Source organism: Acyrthosiphon pisum, chromosome X (assembly GCF_005508785.2).
Source record: "Acyrthosiphon pisum isolate AL4f chromosome X, pea_aphid_22Mar2018_4r6ur, whole genome shotgun sequence".
NCBI lineage: Eukaryota > Metazoa > Arthropoda > Insecta > Hemiptera > Aphididae > Acyrthosiphon > Acyrthosiphon pisum.
Genome location: NC_042493.1, coordinates 116603291 through 116609609, shown reverse-complemented (window position 1 = coordinate 116609609; position 6319 = coordinate 116603291). Strand labels below are relative to the sequence as shown.

General features: G+C 28.6%; 1 long non-coding RNA gene across 1 annotated transcript; it reads right to left on the bottom strand.

Annotated features, from left to right (window-relative positions):
• Window positions 1-1628: 1628 nt before the first annotated feature.
• LOC107883210 lies at window positions 1629-2408 on the bottom strand. The gene is made up of 3 exons (XR_003838700.1): window positions 1914-2408; window positions 1716-1848; window positions 1629-1639 (listed from the first exon to the last, which is right to left on the bottom strand). It is a non-coding gene; the product is annotated as an uncharacterized LOC107883210 (long non-coding RNA).
• Between the last annotated feature and the right edge of the window lie 3911 nt (window positions 2409-6319).

Genomic DNA, 6319 nt, shown 5'->3' with positions numbered 1-6319 from the left:
ACTGACATACCTTCTCCGCTCAGCATCGTTTTTCTTATACAATGATATTATATCATTGAATTCAAAATGAATACCATCCATTATGCAGTGACCCACTTGTAACCTACCTACTGTACAGCAAAGCGACATCCAATTGCCCACCTTTTTTGTTTTGTAAACACAAACCACTCCTAATAAACTTAAAATATAGATAGAAAATAATGTGGTAAATATTTTAGTAAAAGAAAGTTTTTTTCACTTTTTTCCTTGGTTACAAAAATTTGTATAATAAACTATATTATATACCGAAAATGCTCTGCTCAGTATCATTGAACTGAAGAAAATTATATTATTAATACTTTATCTTTCATTTAAAATTCAATAAATAAATCAAAGTAATCATTTATTATCTGGTCTTCGAGAACGCTATTTAGCATTTTTATTAATTTTATTATATTTTTTTAAATTTTTATAGATAGTTGTAGGTATTATTATCGTAGTTCCATGTAACGTATTTTATGAAATGGTCCGGAGGCATTTGGACAAAAGCGATAAAGGATTACACACACAAATGTTCAATTACTTCTCACACATAGACATATTGTTTATACAATATATCTATGTGTGAATAATATTATATATATAAAAATATATATGTATAAAAAACATATTTATTATTAAATATTAATACAATATTATGTTTACTGGTTGTTAACATTCGCATTTACTTTACAAGATAAAATATTCAAAATATTTTGATTTGTTTTAATCTTTTTGGGGATATTTTCAGTTTCTAATTTTATTAGTTTTTTTTTCTATGAAAGTCAATAAAACTTTATTTGTTGGGTAAAAAGTTTTGAAATTTAACACAAGGCTACTACTGTTATTGTTACAATGACATTTGAAAAATATTAAAAATTATTTAGTCACACATTTTTTTATAAGCATTTAAAGTTCAAATCTTGACGAAATGCTGAGATACGATGGTCCAAACTAGTTATGTGTTTCTTTGCAATTTAAATATGTTGAGGTCCTCTGCGTTATTAAAATTGGATTCTTGCTCAGCAAAATTGTATTACCTAAAAATTAAAACTTTGTTAAACTTTGTCTTCTTTAATTGCATAACGAGCAAAATGCAAATGTGTGTACAGTAGACCAAGTTTTATGCCATAAGTTTTAATATATTAGAGTGATATTATGACATAATGTTATAATCAAACTTAAAGGCAAGAACATTTTTTAAAGAACCTTATGGGGGCAAGCACTTATTATAATTGTATTTTATTTTTAAAACAAGTCACGAATATTTTAAGATTGTAACATATAATTATTTATATGTTATAATTACATGTTATATTTACATGATATAATATGTCCACGCACACAATTAGATATTATACAATGTGTCCCATTAACAGGTGGGTATGTAGCTAATAGCAAAGTAAAATAGATTTAGAATAAAAGCCTATCAACAATATTCTCACCATTCAGTTTCATACTTCGCTCCAATAAGGCTTCATCTGAATCGGAAGAATTATCTTCAAGAATATCAACGTCTGAAAAATTGTCAATACATTAGCTCCAATACTTAGCTCCTTGTATGTGGTACATCATATATTTTAGTTTTGATAACCATAATAAGTATAATGCATTGTATGAGCTAAAAACGATAAACTATTAATGAACTTTTGGTGTTGGCAAACATTTAAAATTGGATACTCGAGTGATATACTTACATAAGTGTGTGTGAATTAGACATTATTGGGTATCTAAGGCTTTTCTGGGTGACTTAAAATCATTAACTATACTCCAAATCCTTTATTAGTCTGTTCATTTTCTTCTAACACATCGTTGAAGAAACAAAATTTTCTGAAAATGCAAATTGTAAAAAATATATAAATACCTAATTTATGAATTATGTTAAACGATTTTACCCCTTAGATGCGATTTACTAGTCGTGCTCAGAGTAGTACCAATGTTGCCGTGAATCCCTAACATTTATTATACTTCTCTATTATAGACAAGTGGTTTGGATTATGTTTTGAGACAGCCTCTGACCATGTTTACTAATTTACTGAGCATTGTTTACAACCGGTAATTATTGTGAAATGATTACTGTGGATTCTTTGCCAGGTAGAAATTTGGATAATCATTTAATTCGAAGATTTTTAGCCATTATTTCCTTCTATTTCATTGATTTTTTGGAAATCTATATTTGTGGACAAATTATCAAATTAGACTGACTCCATATTATTGACACATACAATCAATATAACTAGAAAATAATACTTACAAATGAAAATTAACGTAATGTGGCGAGGCGAGACATTGGATGTTTTACTGAAAAGAATATACTTCTACTATACACTACACTTTTTGGTAGTTGCATACTCTTTTGTCAAAAAAGTTTGTTTCTTTCCTCGGTGTAAATGGGAACGGGCTTGACGACCTGTAAACCAATAAATAAGTTTATGAGTTATAAATATTTAAACTTTTGATGAGCGGAATGGAGTGGTACGGGGTTACCCCACGAAATTTTTGTCCACTTCTCCGCTCATCAAAACATTGAATATTTATAACTCAGAAACTACTCCCCACAAATTCGATTTTATAATATAAAATTAAAACCCTATGTTGTCATTCAAAAAAGTAAAAACTTAAAAAATTATAAGGATAAAAAATATTTAAAAATATAATTTTTTAAGAAAAACGTTGTTTTATAAGCGACTTGAAAGTACCTATGTAAAAAAATATTTTTAAAATAATTTACTCTTTTTGAAATAATGAGTTGTTTGATAAAAGAATCACCCGGTACATGATATTGTCACTGGTTGTTAATATTCGCATTTACTTTACAAGATAACATTTTCAAAATATTTTGATTTGTTTTGAACTGTTTGGGGACATTTTCAGTTTCTAATTTTATTAGTTTTCTTTTCTATGAATGTCATATTGTGTTATACTATATTATATACCGAAAATGCTCTGCTCAGTATCATTGACTGAAGAAAATTATATTATTAATACTTTATCTTTCATTTAAAATTCAATAAATAAACCAAAGTAATCATTTATTATCTGGTCTTCGAGAACGCTATTTAGCATTTTTATTAATTTTATTATATTTTTTTAAATTTTTAATAGGTAATTGTAGGTATTATAATAATAATAATAATAATTATAATTATTATTATTATTATCGTAGTTCCTAGTTTTTTTTTCTATGAATGTCAATAAAACTTTATTTGTTGGGTAAAAAGTTTTGAAATTTAACACAAGGCTACTACTGTTATTGTTACAATGATATTTGAAAAATATTAAAAATCATTTAGTCACACATTTTTTTATAAGCATTTAAAGTGTTCAAATCTTGACGAAATGCTGAAAAATTACAAAAATTATCTAATTATATTGCGTTGAGAATTCATAAAAAATGTTCTCTTTAAATCTAAGATGTGAAAATGTAATACAAGATTCCTCTATCTATCTATGTAAATAAAAATGACTGGCTGGCTGTTTTTTCAGCATTGTAACCTTAATAATTTTAAAAACTATTCACACATCACAAGAAATAAACGAAATAATACATACATTTTATGTTTTAGGTAAACCCTTTAATCTATAATAAATACTATTATCCTTAGTTAAACAAAAAGTTTAATGAGCCAGAAATTTCTCATTTTATTTTTAATTCATAATTAAATGATGACATTAATTTTAACTTACATAAAATTTTTATTGAGATAGAAAACTTCTTAAATGGTATAACAACATTTATTTGAAAATATGAACGTCGAATACACTTAAAATGCATTTATTTGTTTGAATAAGTTCATTATTATGAGATAAAAAGGAGAGTTGGTTTTTTATTGGTAAGCTTGGTAAATTGATGAACTTTGTATTTACATAACATTTAGTAATTGTATTACCTACCCAATTTCAATGCATTTAAGCAGTAGCACTACGCTATGCTATATTATGAGAATTGTAATTATTAAGTAAACAATTAACAATAATTTTAATTTTTCAGTTCAAAACTCACTTAAATTTTTACGTTTCACTGAAATGGAAAATCTCATAGCAACAGTACTAAACGTATTAATCGCTTCATCTAATTTCATAAAATTTCCATCCAATTTAGACATCTAGCATATTAAACAGAACATAAATAATATTCAAAATATAAATAAATATGCATATCAAAAACTAATTTTAATCTGATGATAATTATTGACATTGACTCACTAGATGTTATAATGTTTCCATTTTCTCCTTCTTGGTATTAATAAATAGTATTTGTGAAATCTGATAGAGATTCAATCAACCAATATTCGTCTCATGACAATTTTGTTCCTCTTACAATTAAATATATCGTATAGTTAATTTGTTAAAAGTGGAATTAAATAAAATGAATTTAATTTAATTTCATTACCTAATCCATAAATTCAAAACAAGCATATTCGTGTAGCCAGTAATCAAGACATAAAGTTTTTCCTAACTTTCTCATGGTAAGTATTCATGCTCTTTAATGCCAACTTTTTCGGGTTCATAATAATTAACAGCTTCTTCTGAGTCTGTAAGTTATTTTTGTAAAGATTTTTTAACATCTTGCACTTTTTGTCATTTCTATTATCCTACTATATAAGTATCTGAAATTTAAAATTAATTTAAAAAACAAACAATCAAACAATTTAAACTCACCATTTCATGAAATGATTTAAGTAAACTTTCTCTTTATCAATTTGTAATTTTTCTATATCATTTTGACTTTGAACTTGTTACAGCACATTAGTTTCCAAAATTTGGGATTTCAATAATAGGTATCTAATAAAAATTACTTCTAAACATTATTTTTACTTTTCAACATTATTATACATAATATATAGATCTTATTGAAAATCTAACAAAACTTACTCACAGGTTCAAATGGAAGTACCATCTCATCAGTAACATTATATTTTTTACGGAATGCCAGTTTTTTTTTCAGATTATTTAAAGCTGCTTTATCATCAGGGCAATTGGTGGAAACGCTTATAACAACACCATAGGTAGGGTGTTTATAATAGCATTGAAACCAAGTGGTTCAAATTCGTACATAAAATATCCTAAAACATGGATAAGTGACACTATTATTGAAATATACCTAAAGGTTTATTGTATAAAATTACTTGTACTTATAGTTTCGTGATGATTTAATATTCTCCATCTTAAGCCCTTGATATGGCATAGTTCTTTGTAGCTTATCCACTACAAACGAAAATAGTTTTGTCATTTAATTTAAAAGCCACATATTGTACGTTAGAGTGTACCCAGCAATATATTAGTCTGGCCATATATTGTGTCTGGTCGTAAGGAAGCAGCCACTAACATTATTCCTGTAATATTATGTGTTTAGTGTTTAGTAATAATCATAAGAACTGTGATAAATGATAATATAGTGGTGTATCGCTACAGACCTCACCACTAACTTATATACCACAATATAAATTTTCGACGAGTTAAGAACGATGGTGAAAAAATATATTGGTGGAAATTAATAGTTCTATTAAAAAACCTGTTTGTTATGGATGTAACATTTAAACTAAAGTACCTATCAGCAATACACACCTGATAGGCCGGTGAATATTGTACGCGTCGGCCGACAGTCTCGTCATGGAGGTATATTACGCGTAGTATATAAATTTGATCGAGAGAGGACGGGCGAGCAACTGGCGGTGGCTGACACGCAGATACCGCGGTTACAATGGTTATTGTAATAGGTCGCCACAACCTCTTTGACAATAACATTTCGGCCATTTTGTGGACGTCACAATTTGATCGAGTCGTTTGTGGCCGGTAGCATCATACTCTGTTGCACGATTGTCGAATTTTCAGTCACGCTCTCGAGTTGAAATTTTTTAAATTGTTTAACGTCATTATTAACGCTTTACTGTTTTAGCCCAATCCGTTAGGCGATCACACGTCGATTACCATTAATATTTTTCAGTTAATCGTTACAGTCGAGTCGGGCGATCCGTCGTTTTATCGCTACCTATTTCTTTACACAAGTCTCGAGTTCGATTTATCGTCTACTAACGGGTAGAAAGCACTCCACTGTACGATTGGTGCAGACAGCCGGACAACGGGAATATGTACGAGTTACCGAGCCTGGTAAAGACGGCGTACTACGCTTGCAACCAGATCGAGCGCGCCAACTATGACTTGTTGAGAACACAGCACGTCGATTTGCGAAGTTGTTGCGAATCGCTGTTCGAACTGTTCAAAGCCGACAGAGACACAGACGAGGACGACGGCAGGGAGACAATGTACAGCAGATCGTCATGGGCGCAGCGGGTTTAAA